The sequence below is a fragment of the Chenopodium album genome, chromosome 7, assembly GCF_948465745.1.
Source record: "Chenopodium album chromosome 7, dcCheAlbu1.1, whole genome shotgun sequence".
NCBI classification, from domain to species: domain Eukaryota; kingdom Viridiplantae; phylum Streptophyta; class Magnoliopsida; order Caryophyllales; family Amaranthaceae; genus Chenopodium; species Chenopodium album.
Window position 1 is genome coordinate 71,417,410 of NC_137840.1, and position 15,320 is coordinate 71,432,729.

General features: G+C 33.0%; 3 pseudogenes; 2 read left to right on the forward strand and 1 right to left on the reverse strand.

Annotated features, from left to right (window-relative positions):
• Positions 1-445: 445 nt before the first annotated feature.
• On the reverse strand, positions 446-2,921 carry LOC145640619 (cytosolic sulfotransferase 13 pseudogene; annotated as a pseudogene).
• Positions 2,922-4,326: 1,405 nt separating this feature from the next.
• On the forward strand, positions 4,327-5,367 carry LOC145640621 (cytosolic sulfotransferase 13 pseudogene; annotated as a pseudogene).
• A 2,472-nt stretch (positions 5,368-7,839) lies between these two features.
• LOC145638353 (cytosolic sulfotransferase 5 pseudogene) lies at positions 7,840-9,145 on the forward strand (annotated as a pseudogene).
• The last annotated feature ends 6,175 nt before the right edge of the window (positions 9,146-15,320 follow it).

A 15,320-nucleotide genomic window follows, 5' to 3' on the forward strand; every position in this document is an offset into this window, starting at 1 on the left:
ACATGTCGAAAAATTCTTCAGTTAATGTTTTAGGGGCCATTTTAGTTCTTAAGGGACCAAATTGAGCTCGAAATTAACAAAAAAATAACATAAGTGCCTCGTTTTGCGTAACAAAAATATATCGATTTGTGGGAAACTGTAAAAATGAGACACTTAGGTTATTTTTTAGGGATGTCAAGATAAGGCAGTAGGCGGAGAGAACGAATAAATTAATGGCCTAAATAGAAAATTTGGTGCTTTCGAAATGCATGTCCAATATGTGATATAACCATATACACGAGGAAAATGAGGATAGAACAAAATACTCGGTAGGAGTAAACACATTCACAAACCATGTTTTGCAAATTTATTGTACGTGGAATGTACTAGACAATAGACATATATAACAAAATAACACAACACAACATAATTAGGATGATTTAGGTTGACAAATGATGATCTTAAATTATTCAGGATTTTGAGGGAGGAGATTGAAGAATAAACCAGTGCCTTGAAAGTTTTGTTCCATCAAATTTTCAATTTTGTTCACCATAGTAGGAGTTAAATATATTTACCATACTAGGTCGGTTAGGGGTTACTTGGGGTTACTAGGTCGGGGGTTACTAGGTCGGTTAGGGGTTACTAGGGGTTACTAGGTCGGGGGTTACCAGGTCGGTTAGGGGTTACTTGGGGTTACTAGGTCGGGGGTTACTAGGTCGGGGGTTACCAGGTCGGTTAGGGGTTACTTGGGGTTACTAGGTCGGGGGTTACCAGGTCGGTTAGGGGTTACTTGGGGTTACTAGGTCGGGGGTTACCAGGTCGGTTAGGGGTTACTAGCTAGGTCAGGGGTTACTAGGTTACTTAATTGGTCAAGGGTTACTAAGTCAGTCAGGGGTTACTTTTGTCTGGGGGTTACTTTGTCATTTGCTAATTTGACAACCTGCCGCATGGTGCGGCCAGCCGCACCAGAAACCCACTGATGTTTTAAACATGAGTGAGCTATCTATTTTTTTGTAATTAGAAAATTTTACGAAGTATTTTAGATAAACCTTAATTTTTTTAATTATTTTTTATATTTATTTATTTATTTATTTATTTTTTAAAAAAAAACTCCAATAGCAAATAGATAGAAAATATCATCACCCTACATCAAGGAAAACTTTTATATACACCCGGTTTACACTAATATTAGTGTACATCGAGCAGTATAAGGGTAACTTTTTGTTTTTTTTTGGTAACTTTAAACATAATATAATTTTTATATAAATAGACAACATGAAAGTTTTATAAAGTTAATGTAATTACATTCAGTCATTAATAATTGATTTTTAGTCATTTAAAATGTGATTCTTTATTAATAAGCGTAGATAATTTTTATTTGTATTGGGTTACTTTTATGCATATAGAAGGTAACTTTTATTCATTTTAGGGGTAACTTTTGATCACTTTAGGCTATCTTTATAATGGATGTACAATAATTCCCAATTTTATAAAAAGTTTGTGCTACATCAATTTCTGCCAGGGCAGCAACCCCTTGGAGAAAGTCAACAAACAGCTGCTCAATGTCATTAGGTGAGCAACACAATTGCCCACCCTTTTACATGAAAACAAGCAAACTCATCAAACTCCCTGCTCATAATCCTAATGTCATCAACACAATTAACCTTCAATTTTCTTAAATGAACTTAACATGAGTTTATTTTATATGAACATACATATATATTAGTTTTAAACAATTGAACATACATTTCTTAGACAAAATACAAATTGATTTCCATGATAAACAAGCAGTTTATCTAGTGAAAATATTGTAAATAAGTACACATGTATTTTATTGTTCATGCGTAAAATCGCTACTTTAAATAACGGTGCTATTATGATTTTACCATTTGAACATACATACTAATGATTTATTAAGTCTGCATTTTAAAGAATAATCCTGAACGACCACATTTTTGTTCCAGCAATTTCTTCATTCTCTCCGCCATGGGATCGGTGAGATACTTATTCCATCCTCCAACTGCGCCGTCCCTAAAAAAGGTCTTGTTCTCCACAAATTTGCTAAGCAAACCATTCTTGTTAACCTCTAGCTCTCTAAGATTGTCAATATTACACAACTCTATTATATCTTTGATGATACCTTCATTTTCCTCTTGGGGAGAAAATGGCATATCAAGAAATTCAGCCAACTTCTTCAAATAAAAACTTGGATCCTCCTTCAGATCCTCATACTTTAAAAACAACACCTTGTTAGGCCGCTCTAAACTCTGCTTCCAATATCCAAGTGCATGCTCAAAAAATGGCCCATATAAAACGTTACCTTGACAAAAGTCCTCAAAGAAATCTTCAATATTAGGAGGTTGGAAATTTTTATCTCCAATTGCTCTCTTTATTATATTTGGATAAAAATGCCAGTACGACACAAGTGTGTCCAAGGGATTTCGACAAATGTACACAATCTTACAGTCGGAAGCCTTGATAGATTCAGGAAGGGACGCATAAGGCATGTGAGAGTGGAGAAGACGTGGTGAAGGGAGTTCATTAAGTTGGTGTGGACGGGGGAGCTTAGGGTTACCACCATAAACCGCGGTTTCTAAATCATAAACAAGCTCATGTGGATTGTGAGAAAGCAAAGGGCTTTGTTTAGGAGGGTGGGCAAATCGATTAGCAACCAAAAAGAGTAAAGATTTTAACCAAGTGGTGCCTGTTTTTGGAAAGCTAGCCACTACAAAATCAGTGTCTTGAGCAAGGAAATGTCTTTGGCAAGTGAGAATGTTATGAAAAAGAAAAATAGGATACCAGAAATCTTGAATTTTAATGAGTTGGAATTCCTCACAACCCATAAATTTTGCCCTAGGAAGGCATTGTTTAAGTTGTTCAACTTCTTCTTCAGTGACTAAATTTAAATCTTCACTTTGATGTATTGTAGATGGCTCGGCCATGTAAAATGACTTGAGGTTTTTTTTTTTTTTTTTAAAAGTTTGAGGTTGAAGCTCTGCTTTGTGCTTAGATGCTACTTCGTACTAGATTACAATAAGGCCAAAGCCATATATAGGAGTACGTATGTATGTAATAAGATATTTATTATTATTTTTTTATTTTATTTTTGTGGACTTGTTTTTGTTTAAATAATACAAGTACAACGTAAAGAGGAATGGTAATCAAATAGCTCATAGATTAGCTAAATTGTGTAGTAATTTTGTTAAGCTTAAAGTTTGGATGGAGGATTTCCCAATTGAAGTTACTGATCCTCTGATCTTGTAATGGCTGATTGCCAAGTTGAAGCTTTAATAAAATCTCATTGGCTCATTGCTTGAAAATAGTATAATGCACCCGGGTGCACCATGCGCATGGTGCACCCGGAAAGAACATTAGACATATTTTAAAGAACATGGGCAAAAAAAAGAACATGCTAGTGTTAGAAAAAGAACATACCTATGTTTGACAAAAGAACATGTTTGTGTTTGACAAGAACATGACATTACAAAGAACATAAAGTCTTTACAAAAAGAACATGTTATTTTTCATGGTTATTTAGGTGTTGAACGTGTTTGAAAAAGAACATTATATTTGACAAAAAAGAACATGTTCGTGTATGACAAAGATGTAGGTGATCATTGGGTGGGCCGGGCCAAGGTTAAAAAATCAGCTCACTTCTCGGGTCGGGCCAAATTTTGGGCCGAAGTTTTTGTGCCCAAAATTGTCCGACCATGCGGGCTTTTCGGGTCGATTAAAAAAAATCAACTAAAATGCATAAAACGCATTCCCAAACCCGCCCAATAAATTAAATTTAAGGGCCGGGTATGACCCGATTTTGGGGGTGAAAAAATTCTGCCCAAAACCCGTCCAAAATCGGGTCGGGCCGTTCTAACTTTGATCACCTCTAGCCAAAGAACATAAAGTCTTTACAAAAAGAACATGATAATACATTAAAGAACATGTTCTTTTTTCTAGTTACTCGAGTGATTGAATTTTTTTTTTTTTTTTAATGTACATACATTAAAGAATATATTGTATAATATAAAGAACATATAGTTCAAACTCAAAGAACATAATCATCAAACTTAAAAAACATATTATGCTCATGTTCTTTATAAATATATATAATGTTCTTTTTTTACCCATGTTCTTTTAAATATACCTTATGTTCTTTTCGGGTGCACCAACCATACATTAGATTTTTATTAGCCAGCTGGGAGGTGCATGCAAAGATATAAATTGTAACAAAAAAACATTATTTTTAGCGAATCATCAACCTCAATACCATAATTTATAGATTTGGCCATATTATTGTAACCTACCATCTAAGCACATAGCATATCGAGCTTCAAACTCAAGTCATTTGACATGGTCGAACCATCCACAAACACAATATATCAAAGTGATGAGGAAAAAAATTTAGTGACCGAAGAAGAAGTTGAAAATGTTAAACAATGCCTTTCCAAAGACAAACTTTATGGGTTGTAAGCAATTCCAACTCATTAATATTCAAGATTTCTGGTATCCTATTTCTCGTTTTCATAACGTTCTCACTTGCCAAAGACATTTCCTTGCCCAAGACACTGATTTCGTAGTTACTAGCTTTCCTAAAACCGGCACCACTTGGTTAAAATCTTTACTCTTTTCGATTACTAATCGATTTGTCCACCCTCCTAAACAAAGCCCTTTGCTTTCCCACAATCCACATGAGCTTGTTTATGATTTAGAAACGGTTGTTTATGGTGGTGACCCTAAGCTCCCTCGTCCACACCAACTTAATGAACTCCCTTCACCGCGGCTTCTCCATTCTCACATGCCTTATGCGTCCCTTCCTGAATCTACCAAGGCTTCTGAATGTAAGATCGTGTACATTTGTCGAAATCCCTAGCTTGGACACACTTGTGTCGTACTGGCATTTTTATCCAAGTATATTAAAGAGAGCAACTAGAGATAAAAATTTCCAACCTCCTAATATTGAAGATTTCGTTGAGGACTTTTGTCAAGGTAACATTTTTTATGGGCCATTTTTTGAGCATGCACTTGGATATTGGAAACAGAGTTTAGAGCGGCCTAATAAGGTGTTGTTTTTAAAGTACGAGGATCTAAAGGAGGATCCAAGTTTTTATTTGAAGAAGTTGGCTGAATTTATTGATATGCCATTTTCTCCCAAAGAGGAAAATGAAGGCATCATCAAAGATATAATAGAGTTGTGTAGTATTGACAATCTTAGAAAGTTAGAGGCTAACAAGAATGGTTTGGTTTACGAATTTGTGGAAAACAAGTCATTTTTTAGGGACGGCACAGTTGGAGGATGGAATAAGTATTTCACCAATCCTGTGGCGGAGAGTGGAAAAATTGATGGAACAAAAATTTGGTTGTTTAGGATTGTCCTTTAAAATGCAATCTTAATAAATCATCAATATGTAAGGTAAATCTATTATATGGCCTGGCCTGTTAATTTCAATTTCAGATTTCTTATGACTTTTTATTAATAAATTGAATTTGTTAAAAATAAAATCTATAACTTGTGTAAGTGTTGGAGGGGATCGGGGTACCATTGATTTTTTTTTTTTTTTTTTTTATTTTTATAAATAGTTTAATGTTTATCTAAAAGGTAAAATCATAATATCATAGGCAAAACCGCTATTTAAATTAGCGGTTTTACTTATAAATTAAAACCCTTTCACCAATTAATTAAATGGCATGTCATTAACCTAAAACTAACGTTTAATTAACGGAACTAGTGTGTAGCCCGGGCGTTGCACCGGTTGCTACTTTAATTAGACCTTGGGATTATCAATTATATACATTTATTTTCATGTTTATAGCATAGTTTATGATTGACTTAGATAGTTAAGTAACTATCTTTCTTATAAAAGGTTCAGTGTTCGGATCCCCTAATTATCGTTTTTTTTTTAATGAAGCAATATTCTAGTTGATTGAGTAGTGATGATGTGGCACAATGAGAGATGGAGTAGGTGGCATGGCGTGGTCTACGTGGCATAGAGACGTTCTTAGTAACTTTTTTAATAGATTAGTATAAATGCTTACTGTAGTTAATTAGTTAAAAGTACAGGCAAACAGGTGTATCATTGACAAAATTCCGAATGGTGTACCAATTATAATTTCTTCTCACTTTCATTACTTTTTAATAAACTATTAACCAAATCATCTTTTTTTTATAATTTTTTAATACTTTAACTATCTCACTTATCTCGATCTTATTTTATTTAAGTCTATTAAATTGCCTAAAACTATGTATCGATAAAATTATAACAATTATAAAAATATGAAGTCCACAATTAGCCATGACATGTAAATATGTAATATCCTAGCCCATTCCCAGCCCCTTTCTTCCCACAGCACACGTGAGAAGCTAATAGACAAACACAAAAGGCAAAATTAATGATTGATTATACTCAACAATTCAATGTTGTCCATTTATTGAGGAGTAAAGAGATTGTTGGATGGTTAGTCGGTTAGTCCTTCCATCCCCCACCATAAGTATAATGGTATGCATGAATTAGATATATATACTTCCTCCGTTTTTTATTTATTGCACCACTTGTTTTTTACGGAAGTTTTACAAATATTACACCATTTCTATTTTAGGAAACAAAATATCTATGTTCACACTACAAATACCCAATATACCCTTACTTTTGCCACTTAATTCTTTAGTTTATGCTTACATTACATGGATAACTTTGTAATTTTACCCCTCTTTTCTTCCCTTTTTCCACTATTAAAAAAAAGTGTGCCAACCTCTATGGTGCAATAATAAAAGAACGGAGGAAGTATATATATACAAATTAGTATATTTTTGAAGATATAGAAATTAAAGGTATCTACTGACTCTATAACTAAAGATAGCCTGGAGTTAGTGTAGAATCCAAAATGAATGCTCATCATATATATTGTCATCAATAACTCATGTTCCTCAATAACTCATGTTCCTAAATACCATTTTCTTTAACATGTAATTTAATTTCTTAGTAAATGTACTTAAACCATTTCTAATAGTGAGACTTAAAGGAGTTTTTTTTAGGAGAGATAGAGAGTATTTTTTGCAAATGATATCAATAAGTCGGCACATGACTCGTCAATGTCGTATTTTTGTGGTCAAACTTGAAAATTTGTGGTATGTTCTAAACTTCTAAAAAAAAAAAACAATATAAGATAGTTTTTTACACAAAAATGTCATTTAAAAGGTAGTTTCTAACAAATTTTCCATAAATCAATGCATTCTACTATTCCTCCACATATATACTATATACTAAAAAAAAAAAAAAGATTATTTATTGAAATATAAAGAGAGTAAATAACAAGTCAATTAGTCAAGTAAAATAAAAATAGAGGAAGTGTGTCCTTCGAGTACTCCGTAGTTTACAAGGACTGAAATGGACAAATACATTTTTACTCTCTCCGTTTTTAAATACTTACTCAACTTTTCTTTTTCAGCTGTTTTTAAATACTTACTCTATTTCCTTATTTGGAATGTTTTTACAATGTTTAATTTATTTCTCTCACCTAGTAAATCCAAGATAAATCATATTTTATTAATTTCATATTCTCTCTTTCAATTTTCTCCACTACTTATGTTTTTTCAATTTTTTTTATTCTTTCACCTTCCTCACTACCGGCCTCCATATTTTATTACCTTCTCTAATTTCTTTCTAAAACTCCATGCATGGAGAAATGAAGCAAGTATTTTAAAACGGAGAGAGTAATTGACATGTGAGCATTTTGAGGTATAGTACTCGTTGCATGGATGCTTATACTCTAGTACAAAGGTACAATGGATTATTATGGACCAGATTTAATCTTATTTATATTTATTTAAAATTTAGAAGGTTTCTATAAGAGTTGGTGTGGTGAGAAATCAAACATATACAAATTACCATCTTCTTCATAGTATCTCATTATTTCAACTCCTAATACAAACTTATTCACTATGAATCAAAATGATAAAATGGACGATATATACGTCCATGAAGAAGAAGTTGAAAAATTGATTCAATCCCTTCCTAAGTGTACCATGAGTGCCATACCTTCTTCATCACTAATTAAGTATGAGGGGTTTTGGTACTTTCATACTTTTTCAATCTTGAGAAATGTCCTCACCTTTCAAAAACATTTTGTTGCTCGTCACACTGATTTATTCATTGCTGGCTTTCCAAAAACCGGCACTACTTGGTTAAAATCTCTACTCTTTGCAATTGTTCACCGCGAAAATCATCCTATTGATCATAGTCCTTTACTCACCCATCATCCACAAGAGCTTGTGTACAACCTTGAGAGTGATTTGTATAACCAAGCCTTTGCCTATCCTAAGCCACATCATCTTAATCAACTTGAGTCGCCTAGGCTTCTTAGCACTCATGTTTCCTACACATCCCTTCCGGAGTCTATTAAGACTTCTGGGTGTCGAATTCTGTATATTTGTCGAAATCCTTTGGACACTCTTGTTTCATTCTATTATTTCACCGTGGAGTATGCGAAAAAGATAGGAAAGGAAGATTTTGCAAAATCTATTGAGGATTTTTTTGAAGACTTTTATGAAGGAAAAATCTTATATGGGCCTTACTTTGAGCATGTTCTTGGATTTTGGAAGATGAGTTTAGAGCGACCTGATAAAGTGTTATTTCTCAAGTATGAAGACTTAAAAGATGATCTCATACCTCACTTGAAGAGGGTGGCGGAATTTATAGGTATGCCTTTTACTCCTCAAGAAGAAAGTGAAGATGTCATAACTCAAATTATAGAATTATGTAACATTAAGAATATGAAGGAGGTTAATAAGAGTGGTGTTATTAACAAGTTCTTTGAGAAGAAAAGCTATTTTAGGAAAGGAGAGGTTGGAGATTGGACCAACCATTTCACACCCATTATGGTCGAAAAGATGAATAAACTCGTTCAAGAAAAACTTGAGGGCTCTGGTTTATCTTTCAAATTGCTTCCTTAATTATAATTATCGATCTCTACCACTTAATAAATGGTATCGTCGTTACTTGGATAGTAATGATGTTAATTCTCATGCTTTCTCTAAGAATTTGGTTATTAGATTCTTTACTTGAAGAGCTATTATGCATTTTTGTGAATGTAATGTTGTCTTTATTTACTCATAATAGTTACTCGTATTTACTTTGAATAAAATGTAATGAAGTAAGGAGTATTAACATTTTCAGTCTTGCTAGTCCCTAGTGCTATTGATCATGTCATTTGTTTGAAATTTTAATATAATGGTGATTTAAATTAAATTTCTCATGCTTCATAGTTTTTAAAGGATTATTGTTAAATTTAGCAGTAATATTTTAAATTTTTGTAAGATAAATTTGCGGACAGTTTTGCAATGGCTACAATGAAATTGTAGCTATTGTAAAAACAAAATTTACACCATTGATTATCACTACGTAAATATTGATTTAAGTTGACTAGAAATATTATCCAAAAAAATAAAATTCTTAAGCAGTTTTTTTTTTATTATTCCTCTGTAAAATAAATATGAAAGCTTTCATGAAAAATTTCTGCCAAGAATTTATAATCAAAGAATCCACTTGACATTATCTTGGCTTTTGAGAGAAATTCAGAGGGATATTCATGGAAATTTGGGGGATTTTTGGAGAAATTTTGGTACATTCTATTCTACGAACAATCGAAAGAAAAACTGATTGTGAGGTTTGTAGCCGATTTTTGATCATAGATTCTGAATTGGGGATTAGTGTTCAAACTTTTGTTACATCAATTAGAACAAAAATAAGTAGGGAGAGTTGTAGAGAGCAGTAATTAAATAATTTTGAACTGTATAATAAAATTAAAGTCGGAACAATCAATCTTGGTTATACTAATTAATCTTATATAAAACTATCCAATGTATAAAATCAGATTCCTTTTTTTAACTTTAGTTGGGAGTTTTCCATTCATTATTTAGTTATACTTTATTCTCCATACTTATTTAATGGAGATTAAGTTGAAGGTTGAAAGTTGGATACTTAGAAGTTAGAACGATATCAATGGCAGCAACAAGCAGTTGTTTTTTTTTTATTTTTCTAAAATAAAGTAGCTTTTGAAATTAATTAATTTTGTTTTTAACGTAAAAGTCAAATAATAAATGGACAAGATTAAACTTTAATATTTAAACGGTTGAGATTAAAAATAGTTACAATGGCTACAATTTTTATGTAGTCATTGAATAATCTTCCTAAATTTGCACCCTTAAAATGTTGTTAATGTGAACTCAACAGTCAACCGTCAACATCAATGTTAAAAAGGTGTTATCCCTTAATCCCACGACTATACAATGACATCAGTGGTACATAATTACGTAGTACAAATGATCTCTATCCACTAGTATCAGTGGTACAAAATTACAACTATGGCCAGGGGCCAACTGGCCAAGTAGTGGCCAACACACATACTTTATGGATGAAATTGTTAGAAAATTACTGTTTTAGTGTTTTTTAAATGTTAGTCATATGTTGCGCATAAAGCTGGGCGTGGGCCGGGTCAGCACGCGGGCGGCCCGGGCACGGCACGAGGATGGCCCGGCACGGCACGGCCCGCCGGCAGGCCCGGCCCGGCACGATGGCACGCCCCTCGTGCCTCGTGCGGGCTGCGGTTAAAAAAAACCAAAAAACAGCCCGGCACGGCACGAGCCCGGCCAATAGCCCGCAGGCACGGCCCGCAGGCACGGCCCGCAGGCACGGCCCGCAGGCACGGCCCGCAGGCACGGCCCGCGGGCTAACGGCTATAAGGCTGGTTGTGTTTTCCCTCCAACGGCCATAAACGGCCATAAACGGCCATAAACGGCTATAAACGGCTATATTTTCACCTATAAATACCACCCTAAACTTCCAATTCTTTCCACAACTCAACTTCTCATCTCATTCTCTTACTCTCTTATTCTCATAATCTCATTATTCTCATATATTATAATTTATAAATTATAATCTCTTAATATTTCTTAATCTCTTATTCTCTTATAAATTTTACATTTTTAATATTATTAGTCTACTACCAAAAAAAAAAAAAAATACTTTGTTATATTTACATTCGGGAAATTATAATTTCGGGAAATTATAAATTCGAGAAATTATAAATTTGGGAAAGCGTTGAAGCGTCGTTGTAAGATCTAACTCAACTTTATTTTAATTTGTTATTGTTATTGTTATTATTATTGTTGTTATTATTATTATTATTATTATTATTATTATTATTATTATTATTATTATTATTATTATTATTATTGTATACTTGGAACTACTTAATTACATAAAAACTAATTTCTATTTTAATTGTGGGTTATTTGGATTGTTGAAATCTGTCTAAGGCGGGATTTGGGCTCTGGACAACGTCGATCCTAACCATAACCTACCTGGGATCTCATTGATTTAGATAATCTACTATTATTATAATTATTTTTGAAAATTTATTAACTTACTAATTAAGTAATAATTAAGAAAAAAAACTTACTTATACTTGTTAATTGTTATAATTTGTTACTTTGTTAGTGTTATAAACTTATAATTGTTAATTTGTTATAATTGTTAATATTGTTGTTAATTATTATTTATTAGTTAATAATCTTAATTAATCATGGCATCAAACCCGAACCAATCCTCCTCTAAAAAAGCCAAATCTAAACGACCATTGGAAGGCTCTTCTATGCCCCCCCCTACAATGCAAATCCCTACTATGCAAATCCCTACAATGGCCACCACCCACCCCGGGTTTTCTACCGGTTTTCCCACCGGATTAGATCAACAAGGGACATTCCAACCATGGCAAAGCACCCAATCTCCACCTTATTATGCCTCCGCACATGATATGCCTTTTGAATTTAACTATCAAACAACTCAAGCAAGCAACACACAACCTGCCGGCTCTAGTGACCCATCCGTCCAAAATACTATTCCCCCATCTGATAACCCATTCATTGAATGGTACACCGAAGAAGAAATGACCCTTTTGAAAAACCGAAAGAGTAAATGTTGGCAATATTTCTTGTTAAGTAGAGATGGTGAAAAAGCCAAGTGTAAAACTTGTGGTAATATTTATTCGGCTCCAGCCAAAGGCGGTACGGGGCACCTAAACCGACACAGTGAAAAATGTGGTGCCCCAAGTACTGACCCAACTCAACCAAAAATTTCTCAATTCCATCCTTATGGCTTCACTTACAATTATGAGAGAGATAGGGATGAACTTGGGAGAATGATAGTCCAAGCCGAACAACCTTTTCTTTTTGCTGAAAGTGATCCGTTTAACAATTACATTAAACGAGCACTACAACCCCAACACAAAAAAATCTCCCGAAAAACCGTTAAAACAGCTGCCATGAAAACTTACTTAGAATACAAAATGAAATTAATTGAAGAACTTAAAACTCTTACTTCAAGAGTTTCTATAACTTCTGATGCATGGGATGGTGGTTATGGTTTACATTATTTGTGTGTTACTTGTCATTGGGTTGATAGTGAATGGTTATTGCAAAAACGTATTATTTATTTCAAATTGCTTGAATACCCCCATACGGCCTTTAATATTTCTAATTGTATTATGAGTGCTCTTGATGAATATTGTCTTAGGGACAAAATCATGTCCATGACGTTTGATAATGCAACATCCATGACAGCTAGTGCTAATCTAATTAAACCAAACTTGCATAATGTCATAATGGATGGAGATGCATTACATATTAGATGCATTTGTCATGTTTTAAACTTGTGTGTTAAGGATGGACAAGAAGCAATTGGTCCATACTATTCCAAAATTCGAAATGCTGTTTTGTCTATTATGTCTTCTAGCAGTAGGTATCAGGAATGGAGGCGATATCTTAAGCAAAATAAGATAAAGCCTATTAGAATTAAAACGGATTGTCCAACTAGGTGGAACTCCACCTATGACATGTTGAGTCAGGCACTTTCGTATAGAGTTCCATTTTCATTGTTTTACAATAATAAGTATCCACAATTCATGATAGCAGACTCCGATTGGGATAATTGTGAAAAATATATGCAATTTTTACAATTATTATATAGTATGATAGAAGAACAAGTTTGAAGCCCGAAACACTAGAAATGTGTGTTTGCTTGAAGGATTGGATGGATGCCCAAGAACGCATCCAAGATCGTACTTTTACGGCCAACGACAACATCGATGGTTCCGATCGTTCTGGTTCAACTAGCTCCTCCGCATTAGCTAGTGAACATGAAGCCGAAGATGAAGACGAAGAAGATAATGAAGACCTTGATTGAAGATTACCAACAACTCGAGAATTAATATTAATTAGCGAAAATTCTAGTATTTCCTATGTACTCTATTAATTAGTGAAAATGTTAGTATATCCTATGTTGGCTATGTACTCTATTAACATTAGCCGTATAATAAAATAACAAAATAAGTTATTCATCAATTATTGTTAGTTGTACACTTGTACTTCATATTATCTTTTACTTAATAAATTTTTATGAATGAATTTTTTCAACTTTTAATTTTATGGAATATGTTATATTGTTATTTAATTTTTGTCTAATACTTATATAGTTATATGAATAATATGATATATAGTAAATTATGAATGAACAATAAATATTAATATAATTTAAACAATATTTAATATAACTTAACTCCATAAAAAATTTAATAATTATTATATTCAAATATTAAATTGTATAATTATTCAATTCAATTTTTTCTTTCATAAAAAAAATTCAAGTTTTTTTAAAGTTTTTTTTAATTTTTTTTTTTAAAAAAAAAAAAGAAAAAAGGGTAAGCCGTGGCCCGTGGGCCGGCACGGCCCGCCTCCACCGTGGGCCGGCACGGTGGCCGGCACGACGGGCGGCCCGGCACGGCACGACCGGCACGGTGGGCCGTGCCGTGCCGTGGACAGGGATGCTTGAAGGCAGGCCCGGCACGGCACGGCCCGCCTCCACCGTGGGCCGTGCCAGGCCCGGCACGACACTGTACCAGGCCCGCCTAGGCACGGCCCACGGCAGGCCCGGCACGGCACGTGCCCAGCACTAGTTGCGCAGAAAGCTAACAATACTTTGCATTAGTTTAACACTTAACACTAGGATAGATTCACCGAAAATTAAAAAATTAAAAAAAAAAAAAAAAAAACATTTTACTTGAGAGATTTAAATGTGGCAAAAGCATAACAATTAAATCAAATAAAAAGTTCCATTTAGTAAAGCTATGATTGTTGCACATATCAAGCATTTTATTGTACATTTTTCATATCAATGTATTTTACAACCTTTCTCAATGAAAGAATATATCTACTCATATCAATTTGTTGTAGCTAAAGCCTAAAGGATTAAGCTCTTTCCGATCTTGCATGAATCCTTATTAGCAAAACAACTTTTACGATTTTTCTTCAATTATAAAAAAATTAAATAAATAAATACGGTATAAATAATAATAATAAAAAAAAAGACTTTTACATTACTTATACTCAATCAACCCAACTCAAACAAATTTCACCATAGGAGCACATACGTAAATATATTAACAAAATGCAACCTACCTTCTTCTTCCTTCTTTCTTTATGTTCTTCCTGCAGTGATTATGCTTGCAATTTTCTCTCTTCATTTTCTTCTCTTTCATTTGATATTTTCTATTTCCTTTATTTTATGCATCATTATGGATTGATTGATATTCCAAAGAAATCATCAATGGAGATTAGTACGTTTTGGTGTTGAAAATTTTCTAATTTTATAATTTGATGAATTTCAATTTGAGGAGTTCGATGGATTTCAATTGTTTTTTTTTTTTGATGAATATGGTGAATTAGCTTAGAATATCTCAATTGAATTTTTGAGTAAATATTAATTTAATTGATGAGTTTTATGTGATGAATTATTAAATTGTTGCATCTTGAATTCTTTACTATCACGATTTTTTTAAAATTTTAATTAAGTTGCTAATATTTGCGTATAATTTTTGGAAAAAAAATTGAACATGGTATACTTTAAATTGAACATTTAGTACATAAAAATTAAACATTTTTAAATGATTTATCTTGCCTTTATTTTTCCTTTATAATTATATACAATGAATTTGAATTTATATCAATATAGTTCACAAATTTTTTTTACGTGTTCATTTTTTTAATACTAATGTTCATTTTACTCAATGTGTTCACATATTTATACTCCATATTAAATGTTCATTTTATTAGGTGTGCTCCAGCTATCCTATGATTTTATGATAAATGTTCATTTTTAATATACTTATGTTCATAATTATTTTTATAGTGTTTAATATTTATTACTAAGGGCATGTTCACATTTATAGAATTGAGCTGAACTAAACTGAAATTAAGCTGAAGTGAACAGGCCCTAGCTAAATGTTTTTTATTTACA